Below are 14,058 nucleotides of genomic sequence, written 5' to 3' on the forward strand. Positions count from 1 at the left end.
GCCGTGGGCTCTAACAGATAGAGTGGACAGCATCCAAGGACAGATGGGCAATGCAAGCAGAGAGATGGAAATCCTGGGAACCAAAAAGAAATGTTAGTGACAAAAAATGCTGTGACCAAAATGAAGAATTCTTTGATGGGCTTCTCAGTAGACGGGACACAGAGGAGGCAGAGTCTCAGGGCTAGAGGATGTATCAACAGAATCCCCAAAAGCCAAAAAGGAAAGAGAACAAAGACTCAGGAGAACGTAATCAAATTATCTGAAGACTATGGGACAATTACAAAAGGGGTAACATGCACATAATGGGAAGACCAGAAGGAGAAGACAAAGGAACAGAAAAAATACCTGAAACAGCAATGACCAAGAATTTCTCCCAAATTAAGATAGGACACCAAGCCGCTAATATCAAATCCAGGAGCAAAGGAAACACCAAGTAGGATAAATCCCACCTCTTCCAAAATAGGGACCACACACACACACCCAAAACAAAACTACTCCTAGATATATCATCTTCAAACTACAGAAATTCAAAGAGAAACAGAAAACTCTGAAGGAAGCCAGAGCTAAATATGGCTTTCCTACAGAGAAGTAGAGGTAAGAATGACATCCAACCTCTTTTCAGAAACCAGACAAGCTGAACACGTGGGTGGCTCGGTCAGTTGGGCATCCAACTTTGGCTCAGGTTATAACCTCACCATTCATGAGTTTCGACTCCCACGCAGGGCTCTATGCTGACGGCGTGGAGCCTGGACCCTGTTTCAGATTCTCTGTCTCCCTCTCTCTCTGACCCTCCCCTGGCTTTTGCTCTGTCTCTCTCTCTTTCAAAAAATAAATAAACACAAAAATTTAAAAAAATTTAAAAATCAGACAAGCAAGGAGAAAGTGGAGTCATATATTTAAAGTGTGGACATAAAAAAAAAAAAAAGTCCACTGACCCAAAATTTCAAACCCAGAAAAGTTATCCTTTGAAAGTGAAGAAATCAAAACTTTTTAAAACAAAAAATTGAGGGAACGTGTGGCCATAGACCTGCCTTGTAAGAATCACTTAAAGTCCTTTGGAGAGAAAGAATATGCTACAGATCAGAAACTAGGATCTACATAAAGAAAAAAAAGGATCAAAGAAGGAATAAGGGAAGGTAACATAAAAACATTTGTTTTTCTTATTCTTCATTGATGTAACAGATTATAGCTTGTTCAAAATATTAATAGCAACAATGTATTCAATTAGGTATGTTTCTATATCTATCTATTTTATGTATGAGTGTGTGAGTATATATAATGTGCTTTTGTATGCTTACATGTGAAATGAAAAGCAGCAATGATACAAGGGACAAGAGGAAGGACTTGGGATCATTTCATTATTATAAGGTAGTCACAATTGCCGTGAAGTGATGTAGCCTTATTTGAAAATGGACTTAGATTCGTTGCAAATGTATCTTGCAAACTACATGGCAAGAATTTAAAAAGGACAAAAAGACGTATAGCTGATATGCTAAGAAAGGATAGAAATAAAATCCTATAAGATGTTCAGTTGAAACCACAAAAGGCAGAAAAAATCTTTCCCAGTTACATGACATTCTGGAAAAGTCACAACCATAGAGACAAAAGAAAGATCTGTAGTTGCCAGTGGTGAGGATGTGAGTAGAGCACAGGGAATTTTCAGGGCAGTGAAAACACTCAGTGTGATGTTATAGTGACGGATGCACGTCCTCACACATTGTCCTAAACCCAGAGAACATGCACCAGCAAGAGGGGGCCCTAAGCTGAAGGAGGGACTGGGTGACTGTGATGCGTGGCTGTAAGCTCAGGCCGGGGAACACGTGCACTAGTCTACTGAGTGAGCCTGATCACAGGGGAGCTGTGTGTGAATGAAGCCAGGGAGGTATGCCAGAGATCTCCGTACCTCCCTCTCAATTTTGTTCTAAGTACAAACCTACTCTTAAAGAAATAAAGTCTTCAAGGGTCTGTTAAGCCTCTGACTCTAGCTCAGGTCATGATTTCATGGTCACTGAGCTCGATCCCTGAATCAGGCTCCGTACTGACAGCTCAGGGCCTGGAGCCTGCTTTGGATTCTGTGTCTCCCTCTCTCTCTGCCCCTCACCCTCATTCTGTCTCTCCCTCTCTGTCTCTCTCTCAAAAATTAACAATAAAAATGAAAGAAAAAACATTAGAAAATAAAGTCTTCAAAACCCCACACTTTTATTACCATAAGTCTTGGAGATGAGAAATCTACAGAGGGCTGCAGAGCTCCAATTCTTCCGGAAGTTCTAGGAAAAGGCTCCCTTCCTTCCTTGTTTCCCTTTTGTTTCTTGCCTTTTTCATCTGTAGGCTCCCACTTTCCTTGACTCATCCACGGGGGATGAAAACCCAACTGCAGGCTCAACGTGCTTCCTGCGGACCGGCAGGTCAGCAGATCAGGAACCACACACGAGCAGCTCCTCTCGCGAGAACTTCCCGTGTCCCCAGCCCCATAGGAAACCTGAGAGGAGGGAATTCTGGGAGCCCGGCTGCGCCCACCCAGGCCAGCAGGGTCGAAGCCATCAGCCCGCCCAGAGCGGATGGAGGAAATCGTGTCTGACAAGAGCTCAGCTCAGGGGCCACCCCAGTGAGCCCCAGCGGGGCTAGCGCTCCCCGACGCTGGCAGGACGGTGGTCACATGAGTCCGCCCTATCAGTCCACTCGGGAGCATGTCTGTGGCCAGTGGGCCCCCTTTCATGGGGCGGGGGGAGCTCTTTAATGATCACGGAGACAGAGCTTTCACAGAAACTATTCCATCTTCCTTTGGAGGTCAGGAAACTGGGGAGACAGCCTGGCGCTGGAGGAGGCTGAGGGAGGGTGGATGCCATCCTTCAGGCCTGGGGAGGATGACCTTTCTGCAAAGCCGGTGACTCACTTTGCTGAGACCAAAGCAATGGGCTGGAATAGAAGAGGATGCATAGAAATTGGGAACCAGTAGGACCTAGTGATGGGAGCCTGGAAGCTGGAAAAGATCCGGATGAAACTCGCTGGGGGGAGGTGGGGAGGGAAAGCCGTTGAAATGCAGCCAAAGCAGGAACCCATTGGGTTTCTGTTCACATGAAATAAACAGTTCCTGATCCAGATGTGTTGGCAACGGGAGGCAGAAAGAGCAGGTGTCCCAGAGTTGCTGAGAACAAGAGGGCTGGCCTGGTTCCACATTACCGTTGTTGTGGAGTCTACCTTGAAGATGCCTGGAATTTTCTGTGAGGCCTGGTGTTCAGGGCTGGGGGAGGGGTGTGTCCTAGTGTTCAGGTCTGGGGGGGGGGGGTGTGTCCTGGTGTTCAGGGCTGGGGGGGGGGGTGTGTCCTGGTGTCCTGGTCAGGCAGGGAGCACTGCTTTCTGGGGAGCTGAGTCTCCACCAAAGGCAGGAGGGGCTGGAAAGGAGTGCTGACTTCGGGTGGATTGGAGAGGGGTCAGAGGCTGGGAGGTATCAGACAGGGACAGGTGAGGTGAAGCAGGGCCGAGGACTTCAGACATCAATGTTGGAAATTGGCAGAGGGGCAGGAATAAAGCATCCCCTGTGACTGTGGAGGGGGAGGTATGGGTGCGGGTGGCTCAGAGACAACACAGGCCTGCCTCTAAGGTCGAGTCATGGGCTCCTTGACCTTGCAGGGCCCAGGCCACCTGGGTGGTGCAAATGTAACAGACCCTCTGGACCAGGCCTCAGGACACCCGGAGACGTGGGTCTGCGAAGGCTCCCACACAGAGAGCAGCCCCGCAGCCCCACAGGCAGAAATACCAAGGTCTAGAGGGGGCCGGGCCTGGTCCCAGCTCACACAGCGGGTCAGGGCTGAGCGGGACCAAACCCCAGGCCGCCCGCAGAGCAAGGGACGCCCTCCGGCACCTCTGTCCCACCAGGGCATCAGCCTCTGACTCCATCGTGGCTCAGGTCTCCTGCCCAAGAGGGGGTGTCGGTCAGTGCTGCCGGGTGCACCGTCTCAGGAGGCCCTGCCAATGACAACCCCCCTCCCTGGAAGGGCTGTGCCGGTCCCTCCCCATGGGCCCCCAGCGGGATCTGTCTAAGATCAGGCTGTGACACTGTGTGAAGGTGGTAGGGCCGGCAGGCAGCTGGGAGGTGGAGCTAGCCTGTGAGGAGAGGGTGCCCAGGGAGACGAGAGCCGGTGCCTGGCAGACGCCGCACCCCAGGGACCACTCTTCCACGGGGACAAGTCGGGTGTGGGGAGAGCAGTCATATGGCATTGGCCCCACACACACTTCTCTGTGCCCTGTGCTGGCCTCTCACGGCTCTGAGCCAGAGAAGGGGGACAATGACCTTGGGCCCCAATGACCGCAGTCTCAGGAGTGAGTGACATGCCCTGAAACACGCACCACGCCCGGCCCAGAGCCTGGCATGTGAGGGTCCCAGGTAGACGGGGCTCCCTCCTGTCGGCCGCCGGGGACCCAGACACCTCAGCCCAGGATCGTGGGCTCCATGGTCACACTATCTGGACTTGTGTCCTGATCTACCTGGCTGTGGGACCATGGGCAAGCCCCTCCCCTTCCCTGGGCCTCAGTTTCCTCATCTGCAAAATGGGAATCATAACAGCACCTCCCTCCATGTCATGCCGAGGACTCGGTGAGATAATCCTCATAGAGCGCCGGGCACAGGGCTGGGCACAGAAGATGCGCCTGATCAAAGGCAACAAGTGTCCCTCGAGCTGGGGCTCTGCAGGAACCTTTTACTAAGTGAACTCCTGGACCCCTAGAGGGGTTGTTATCCCCACAACTACGGTTCACCCCAGGTGTCCCCCCCAGAATTTCACATGGGAGTCTATGGCTGCCCATCTCCTGACCCCAGGCCATCTTGTGTCAGTCTGTCCCACTTTGACAAAACAAGTGTGACTTCAGGCTGCAGCAGTGGCTCCTCTGTGCTCCAGAGAACCGTCAGGTTACCTTGACTATCCCGCTGAAAGCCTTATTTTCCTCTACCCAGTTAGTGCCGGGAGCACGGACCTGTCAGTGTCCCGCTTTGAGCCTCGGAGAACAATTCAGACTCCAACACCTTCCCCCCACCACCCCCGCTCCCTCTGGACCAGCAAAGGGCTCCTCGCTGATGGTTTGCGAAAATGCCAATCCTTTAAGACACAATATGTAAAAAGCAGAATTTACACAGTGTGAGCTATTCCTTTCTTTCCTTTTTTTTTGTTTGTTTCCTTCTAAATGACAGTCTCTCTTGCTCAATCTTTTGTCTCAGGAAAGATCTTGGAAGAACAAGCCTAGGAAATTCACAAACTCCTAGGAAGCTTTGGCTCCTAAAAACATATTCATCTGCCTATGAAATATGGCTCAGCACTCGTGGAAATGCAGGCGATTTCATGGGGCCATAAAGATGCCGCCTTGAGCTGTCTTGCTGTGGACCGGTCTGTAATCACCTGCTCCTAAATGATGCTCCTGGCTTCAGTTTCCAAGCATGACACTTGGGAAAGTGGTGCAACACACGTGGGTCATTCGGCCCTGCCTCCACCCCGCAAGGCAGCCCCGTGAGGCCCCAGCTGCACCTCTCAGCTGGACAGCACCCTTGAGCCCAGGCCCCTTGGCTGGTGGACTTCACTTTTGGGCTCCAGGCAGTGGGAGCCTGTCCCCTCCCCCCTGGCACAAGGAGTCTACAGAGCCAGAGGGGTGACGGCCCAGCCGGCACTGCCCAACATCTCTGCCATTCTAGATACTGTTTGGTCCCCGGGACCCCAGAATTTGCCATCTGGGTCTGTCTACCAAGGGTGGACACACTGTGGGGTGAGTGCCCCAGGCCTGAGGGGGGCTGAGGACAGCTGTTGGTGGGGTTCTGGAATTGTTTGGATGCCCGTGCTGGAGTGACCGCAGCAAGTGCAGTCCTGGAGGCATGGGGAGGATCCGGGGGTGGGACCAGGAGGGGCCATGGCTGGTCCTTCCATGTCTGGGCTGGAATTCCATGGGGGCCTAAGAACATTCAAATCAAACCTGGCCACCCAGGTTGTGATGAAGTCGCATTTGTCAGGGTGGATTTTGTTTGCCAGTTTGCAGCCTTGATTTATCATTTTATTTAAAATGGACCCAGAATCCGAAGCAGGCTCCAGGCTCCGAGCTGTCAGCACAGAGCCTGATGCGGGGTTCAAACCCACGAACCACGAAATCATGACCTGAGCTGAAGTCGGATGCTTGACCGACTGAGCCCCCCAGGTGCCCCTTGATTTATCATTTTAGGTATTCAGGAATGTGGGCCTTCATCTGGGCTACTGCCCTGGGGGCTTCACGTGTCAGGGACAGGCTGCAGGCAAACGCTCGCCCTGGGGCTCATGGGGAGGAAGCCGCCTCCAGCAGGTGGGGCACAAAATCTGGGCTGCCTCCTCCACCTGCTGTTAGGGGGACAGGGAAGGCAGTTGGAGTCCTACCCTGGCCACAGCACCCACCCTTTGGGACAGCACGGAGCTCATCCAGGTGCAGGGTCATTTTATCGCGCTGGGGGGTGATGGGGACATGCTCTGCTTCAGTGCACATTTGATGCTGTTCTGGAGAAAAGCGGGGCCCTGTGAGGTGTGGCTGCGCAGGGCGGTAGGGGCCCCATAGCTGGGTTTAGGGGGCTCCGTCCTCTTCCCACACTGTCCCTTTTACTCCTCACAACCACTGTGCATACTGTCATTTCCCCATTGTTGGGTCAGCACAGATGTGGCCATTTTCTGACTGTCAGACCAGGGCCCCTTCAGGGGTCAGCAGGATGTGAAGAGCAAGTACCAAAAGCAGAGTCAGAGACAGGGTGGTGACGTGTGGGATCAGTGGGGCAAAGTCTTGGTCAGTTCCAGAATCCTACTTACCCGGCACAGAGTATGGCTCTGAGAAGGCATCGCCTGGTGTGTGTGGTAGGGAAGGGATGACCCAGCCATGGGCCGGGGGTATGGAAGGCTCACTGATGGGCAACTCAGCCTGACCCCTCCTCCTTCCTCACTTTCTCTCAGGCCAGGCTTCTCCAAACTGTGCTCTCTGCCCTCCAGCATTTAGAGCCTTCTCTCAGCCTTCCAGAATGCACCAGGCTCCCACCCACCACAGGACCTTTACACATGCTCTTCTCAGCCAAGACTACCCTCCTGGTCCTGTGGCTCTTCCCCGCCTCCTCGGGGTTGATCAAGTCTATATTATTGTGTCTCTTTCATTTTGTTTAAGTTTTATTTTATTTATTTTGAGAGAGAGCACCTGCATATTTGTGCACGAGCAGAGGAGGGACAGAGAGAGAGAAAATCCCAAGCAGGCTCCATGCTAACAGCGCAGAGGCTGCATGGGGCTCGATCCCACAAACTATAAGATCATGACCTGAGCTGAAATCCAGAGTGAGACGCTCACCTGACTGAGCCACCCAGGTGTCCCTATTGTGTCTCTTTCAGAGCATCAAAGCCCTCTCCTGGGTAATACTTGTCCCAGGAGGGATGAATTACTGATCTCAGCAGTGATTCGTCTGGGACATCTCTCCTCTACTGGCTGCAAGCTCCACAAGGACAGCCCATGAGTCCCGGTCACCTGTCCCTCCAGCATCATAGTCTGTACAAGAAGTGTGGAAGAGGTGGCAGAGAGAGAGAAAGAGAGACAGAGAAAGAGAGAGTGAGAGGAGGGGGAGAGTGAGGGGGAGAGTGAGGGGGAGGATGAGAGAGAAAGGGGAGGTAAACTAAGTCCTAGGGCTCTAACTGACCTATGAAGCATGGGACTCCTGACTCCAGAACCTTCTTTGACCCCAGACTCAATTTCCAGGCATATTCCTCTGGGTTCCTGTCATTGGAGCTGTCACCACACTGCTTCATAGATGGCGTGTCCCCACCTGCCTCTCCATCCAGACCGGGGGCACTCTGAAGGCCGGGATGTGTCCAGAGCGGGGCACAGAGCAGGCACGTGGAGCGGAGTGTTCCCAAAGGTCACGAAGGGGGAACATTCAAGAGAAAGAAAGCACATGGCTCTACAGAAGGGTCAAAAGCTTTTTGCTCTGCTGGCTGGACAGTGAGGATCAGACCCACACCCTCCCGCCTGCCCAAGCTGTGACACAGATGATGTGACAACCCTCAGAGATTCTGGGAGAATCCATCACACTCACTGGAGCGCCACAGCCTGGGGTGTGTGGCGTCCGGCTGCCAGAGACAGAGTCACAGTGAGGCAAGGTCCACACCGCTCCTCTGAGCAGAGGGTTCCTGGCATAGTAAGAGGGCTCCTTGCCGGCGGGTTTCCACCATGGTGGGGACTGGACATGCCCAGAGACAGTTGGAGGTGTCAGGGAACTGAGAGTCCCTGGGCAGGACTGTCCCTGAGTGCTCGGGATTTGACCACTATCAAGTTCTCAATTTCAAAATTCATACACTCAAGGGGCTTGGGGCTTCAGGGACATTTGTCTGGGCATTGACTGAGAAGCTGCATGACCAGGATGACATGTGTCACCGTGCTGTGTCCTCCACTCTGCCCTGAGACGCTCCCCCTCTCCTAACTCCCAAAGGAGGACAGTGTCTTTGTGGGACAATTTTTAAATGTTGGGGTGCAGAATCAGGAGAAGGGGTGGCGGAGCAAAAGACAGCAGAGAAGCAGCATCGCAAGTTAATCTGCAGGACGGGGAAGGGGTCGGGGTAGTGGAGAAGCCAAGCCGTGCCACGTTCTTCTGGGGACACTGGGGGACACTGGGGGGCATGGCTTTCGAGAAACCAGCTGCTGCTCCTGGGGATGGATGGGCCTTTGCAAAGCGTCATGGGGGCGATAAATTGAACCCTCCTTCTAGTTGCATTAAGAGATTGGAGTAAGAATTGAAATCCCTTTTAAGATTATTCTTGTTGCTCCACAGTTTGTCTACATTTAACTGAGTTCAGACAGGGCCTGGAGTTCAACTTGGACTTGAGACGGGCGCCCATGGGGCGTGTCCTGCCAGGCTTACTTGTCACACGCTGCTCAGAACGGGGGTGCTGGCACCACGAGCCTTCCAGGCGGGGCTGGGCAGTGTTCCTCTCTGTGTCCCTAGCACCCAGGGGAGGGGCGTGTAAAGAATATTTGTTACATCACTGAAGGAAGTTAAACAATAATGATACTTACCTCTGGGGTCCTACTTTGTAAGTAGAGAGATTGTGGGCACCAAGGCAACAAATTAACAGACTGCGTTAAGGGAAATCATAAAAGTGACACATTTTAAGTGCCTTCTACAAGGTCAGGCAACAATGTGGTCAGAGGAGGAAATGGACTCAGAGAAGAGCAGAGACCTGCCCAAGGTCACACAGCGGGCAGGGAGGAGCTGGGTACAAACTCCGCCTACTGGGCTCTGCTTCCCTGCTCTCTCCACCCACCCTGGGGGCAGGGGAGGGGAGGCAGCAAGTGGGCTTTGGAGCATCTGGGCAGGCTCAAGGAAGGGGCTGCATTCGAGCTGGACTTTCAAGGGTGCTGAGGAGTTTTTAAACTTAATTATTTATTTTGTGAGAGAGACACAGTGAGTAGCAGAGAGAGGGAGAGAGAGAGAAAAAATCCCAAGCAAAGCCTGATGTGGGGCTCGAACCCACAAACTATGAGGTCTTGACTTGAGCCGAAACCGAGTCAGGACACTTAACCAAGTGAGCCACCCAGGCGCCCCAGTGCTGAGGATTTTTAAGGAATCGAGAGAGGTGCCATTTCTAGGAGCATCAGGGACAGTGTGTCTGGAAGGGTGGGTGGGGCTTGACCTCCAAGCAAGAAGATGCTCAAAATTCATGGCTTTGTACAACTCCCCCTCTCCCCAACTAGAGTGGAACTCATGAAGTTCATGTGCATTCCCCTCCCCTCAGCCCCAGTGGCCTCCCCTCTGCCAGGAGTGGGGGTGGGGGTGGGGGTGGGGGATTCAGGGAAGGGTGACGTGCCCCAAAGCTGAGGCAGCCATAGTGTGGTGGGGACAGGAGTCCTCGTGGAGTCGGCTTAAAAGAGACCAATGCTGCCCTCTGATTGGGTCCCCAGTAAAGACTCCCATGAGAAGCACACTTGGGTTAGACTCGGTACATCTCTGTCTGCTCCCAAGTCAATGCTCTTCCCACCTGTAGGGTCTTCTGTCTCCCCTGACGGTGGCGTGCGGGATCACAGGACCTTCCTGCCTTGCAGACAAGGAGACAAAGACCCAGGGAAGGGAAATGACTTGCCCAGGGTCACACCCTAGGCTAGTGGAGAGTCAGGACAGGAAGCTCAGACCTTGGCCCAGTGGAGCTGGATCCAAGGACCCCTGTGTCTGCCACACAGAATGATCTTGGCTGTCACTCCTCCAGAAATGGCTCCGGCCTGGCCAACCCATGCAGGGATGTTAGGAACCCCCATTGACACTCACTGGACCCCCTCCCCGCTCACCGAAGTTTCCAGGCAAATGAGAGCAGCTGGGGAAGGGGCATGGGCTCTGTGTGCCCACCATGAGCTCCCCCATTCTCTTAGGCTGCAAGACACCCCAGAGCTCCCCTTCCAAAAGGCAGAGTCCACTCTGGGCGCCCCTCTCCTGCTCCTCTCCCCGGCTCCCTACTGTCCTCTTCGGCCTGCAGAGCAGAGGAATGCCAGAGCTTCTCAGGTGTGGGCCCTTGATGCCTGTATTAGAATCAACCCAGACAGCACTAAGACCACTGAGCCCAAACCCTCCCTGGGGAGCCGGCCTTCGGGCCATCTATGGGGGTGGGCGGATCAGGCTCTAGGGGCCCTGGCACCGGGGGCCCGATTGGTACCCAGGTCAGTGTGGGAGCACCTCCGTGGGGCTCGGGACACCACACCCAGCATCTCTGGGAGAAGGAGGGCAGTCTCTGGCTGAATGGCCACCAGCACCTGCCAGATGCTGGGGCTTCCCCCCAAGGAGCACGCTAAGCCGTGGGGTGAGCATCGCCCTGGGCAGAGCAATCCTTCTAGAATGGGCATCCCTTGGAAGCTGCTTCCAGGGTTCTCCAGTTCCCTTCCCAATCGCCTTGTCACAGGGCTCAGGTGCTGATGTCACAGACTGCACAGAGTCTGGATTCAGACAGGCTTGTGTTCAAATTCTGTCACTCACACCCTGAGCATCTGCTCTGGGCCTCGGCCTCCCATCTGTTTTGGGGGCAAAAGACACAAGCAAAAGGAGCAAAAAACCGTCACGTTGGAGGAAGGAGAGGATTCAGTGAGCTGAGGCCGTGAGGGCTTGGCATGGAGGACTTTAGTCCATGCTGCCTACTGTCTCTGTCACTGTTAAGGCAGCGGCAGGGCAGGGTGGAGAGGGGCTCGGCCTCCGGAGCCAGCCTGGCTGTGAACCTGGGCTCCACCGCTTCCCAGTGGGTGACCCGGGCAAGCTACTTAATAACTGTGCCGGACCTCCGTTTCTGCATCTGTACAATGGGGATGGTGCCTTTCTTATGGGTGGTAGTGAGGATTAAGTGAATTCACATCCATAAACCACTTGGCTCAGGTGGGGGCGCCCCGCACCTGCACCTGAGCCCTCCCCACACAAGCAGCTCCAGATCACTCCAGGGGGACCGGGGGATGTCAGAGCTGAGACTGAATCCAGAGCCTCTTAATTCCTTTCTGGGACACACACCCATGATCCCAGAGGCCCCTGCGGTGGCAGCCCAGCCTCTGTCCCACGGCCTCCCCAGCCAACCCACACATCATAGGATGGCTGCGTGTGCACAGGGGCAGGACCACACCCCCAGCCACGTTCTCCAGGCCGAGGGGCGGGCCCTGCCCATCCTCTGAGCCCCTGCCCTGTGCATGGGGAGGCCAAGGCGATGGGCTTGTGCTCGGGCTCAAGGCCTGGCTCTGTGGCTGAGACCCCAGGGTCTCACCCCCCTTATTGCACAATAAGGTCGTTGTCCCTGAGTCTCGGGCTGGTGGGCGGACTCAGACACATAAAGGACTCCGAGCTCCTCAGAGCTGCCAGCACTGTCCTGTCCTATGTTTCTGTGAAACTGTCACCCATATTTTCCCCACCATCTCCCCTGCAGGTGCACTTGGACCCTGGAGCTGATCCTCAGGGAGCCGTTTCTGCTCTCATGATCCTCCTCCCCCGTCTAGACCCCGAGCCCTCCCCCAGGAAGGATTAATCCACATTTTCCAGTCTAAGGTTCATTCTTTTCTATTTGTTATTCAAGTTCGAACTTGGGCTGGTTAGTGCTGTGCCCCAACCAGTGGAGACAAAGCACGAGGCTTCCGATCACCCTCAAATCCCTTCATATTAGAGCCAGGAGGGCAGGGCCCATTGGAGGCCAGTGGGAGGCTGAGGTCTCCATCCTGGACTCTGACATGCTGTGCGACCTCAGGCAGGTCACTGCCTCTCTCTGAGCCTGGGATTTTTCTCTTCAGTAAAATGGGGGAGAACCATGCCCTTGGCCGCCTTCAGGGCAGGAGAAGTTTGTAAGAAATAAATGGAAAAGTGGTTTGTAAGAAACAAACACTCTACTTATTGGAGTGTTCCCTCTGTTGACGTTAATGTAAGTATGATGTGGTCGGGGTGAGATTTAGCGTTTTACTCTTGATTTTCTGCTCATCTCTTCTAGGTAATTATTTGTTGCTGTTAATTTGTTTCTCTAGTTCTCCTTCTCTGCCTTGATTTGAATGAATCAAACCTATATTTAGGAGTTCATTTGTATTTATCTATAGTAGAGTTCCGCCATACCTATTTGCATTAGTTTAAAAATTTTTTTTATATCTTTATTTTTTATTTTGAGAGACATAGACTGAGAACGAGCAGGGGAGGAGCAGAGAGAGAGGGAGACACAGAATCTGAAGCAGGCGCCAGGCTCTGAGCTGTCCGCACAGAGCCCGACACGGGGCCCGAACCCATGGACCGTGAGATCATGACCTGAGCCAAAGTCTGATGCGTATCCGAGCCACTGAGGTGACCCTGCATTAGTTTTTTAAACTTTTTGATCTAAAGATTACAAAATATGCCCTCAGGTGTTGACTTTGTATCTGTATAGGTTCAATCCTTTGCCCTTTTGTGACATAGTAGTAGTGGGGGCTATTGCAGCTACATAGTTATAAATTCCTCAATGCCATATTGTATTTTCTGCTATAAGGAATCGAACACATCTTAAGAAATAAAATAAAAACATAGTCTCAAACTTATACCTTTATAATTTCTGGTGTTTTTCATTTCTTCTTTGAATACTTGCATTTCCATCTGATAGCATTTTCCTTCAGCCTAAAGAACTTTGGTCTTTAGTATTTCCTTTTATTATTATTATTTATTTTTGAGAGAGAGAGAGAGCAGGAGAGCAGGGGAGGGGAAGAGAGGGAGTGAGACAGAATCCCAAGCAGGCTTCATGCTGTCTGCGCAGAGCCCGACTCCAGCTCATGAACTGCGAGATCATGACCTGAGCTGAAACCAAGGGTCGGACGTTTAACAGACTGAGCCACCCAGGCACCCCTGGTCTTTAGTATTTCTGTAATTCATTTCTACCGGGGACTGATTCCCTTCATTGTCTTTTATCTGACAATGTTTTGATTTCATTCTGGCCTTTGAATGATACAGGCTTCTAGATTGATCCACCTTAAAGATATAAGGCCACTGCCCCGTGGCCTCCATCACTTCTCCGTAGAACTGGGCAGTCAGTCATGTACCACATGTCCTGTGTTATTTCCTACAGCTGCAAATGCACATCGATGTAACACACTGTCTGACTGCTTTCAAAATGCTCTCAACGTTGCGTTTCAATGGATCGACTTTGGTACAACAATGTGTAATTTTCTTTAAATCCATTCTGCTTGGGGTTTGCTGGGATTCATCCATTTGTAAATATTTGCCTTTCATCAAACCTGGAGACTCATCAGCCACTACTCCTTTAAATAGTTTCTTTCCACTCCCCCACTCCCCCGCATGCACACGCACACGCACACGCACACGCAACATGCACACGCAACATGCACACCCTTCTGAAGCTGCAATCCATTAGGTCAGGTTTTTCTTTAGAGATTGTTCTATAAGTCCCTGAGACTCTGGGATTTTTCCTTTCCTTTTTTCTGTTTTTATTTCTGTACCCTGCAGATTGGAAATCTCGATTAGATCTCTTTAATTTCTTGATTCTTTCTTCCATCTCCAATTTTCTATTAATCCATCCTGTGGTTTTTTAAAAATGTTTTTTATTT

At 52.4% G+C, this 14,058-nt stretch overlaps 1 long non-coding RNA gene across 1 annotated transcript; it reads left to right on the plus strand.

Annotated features, from left to right (window-relative positions):
- Positions 1-6,711: 6,711 nt before the first annotated feature.
- On the plus strand, positions 6,712-8,333 carry LOC115300032. Its single transcript, XR_003912471.1, has 3 exons — positions 6,712-6,851; positions 7,371-7,584; positions 7,732-8,333. It is a non-coding gene; the product is annotated as an uncharacterized LOC115300032 (long non-coding RNA).
- Positions 8,334-14,058: the final 5,725 nt, after the last annotated feature.

This window comes from Suricata suricatta, chromosome 8 (assembly GCF_006229205.1).
Source record: "Suricata suricatta isolate VVHF042 chromosome 8, meerkat_22Aug2017_6uvM2_HiC, whole genome shotgun sequence".
Taxonomy (NCBI): domain Eukaryota; kingdom Metazoa; phylum Chordata; class Mammalia; order Carnivora; family Herpestidae; genus Suricata; species Suricata suricatta.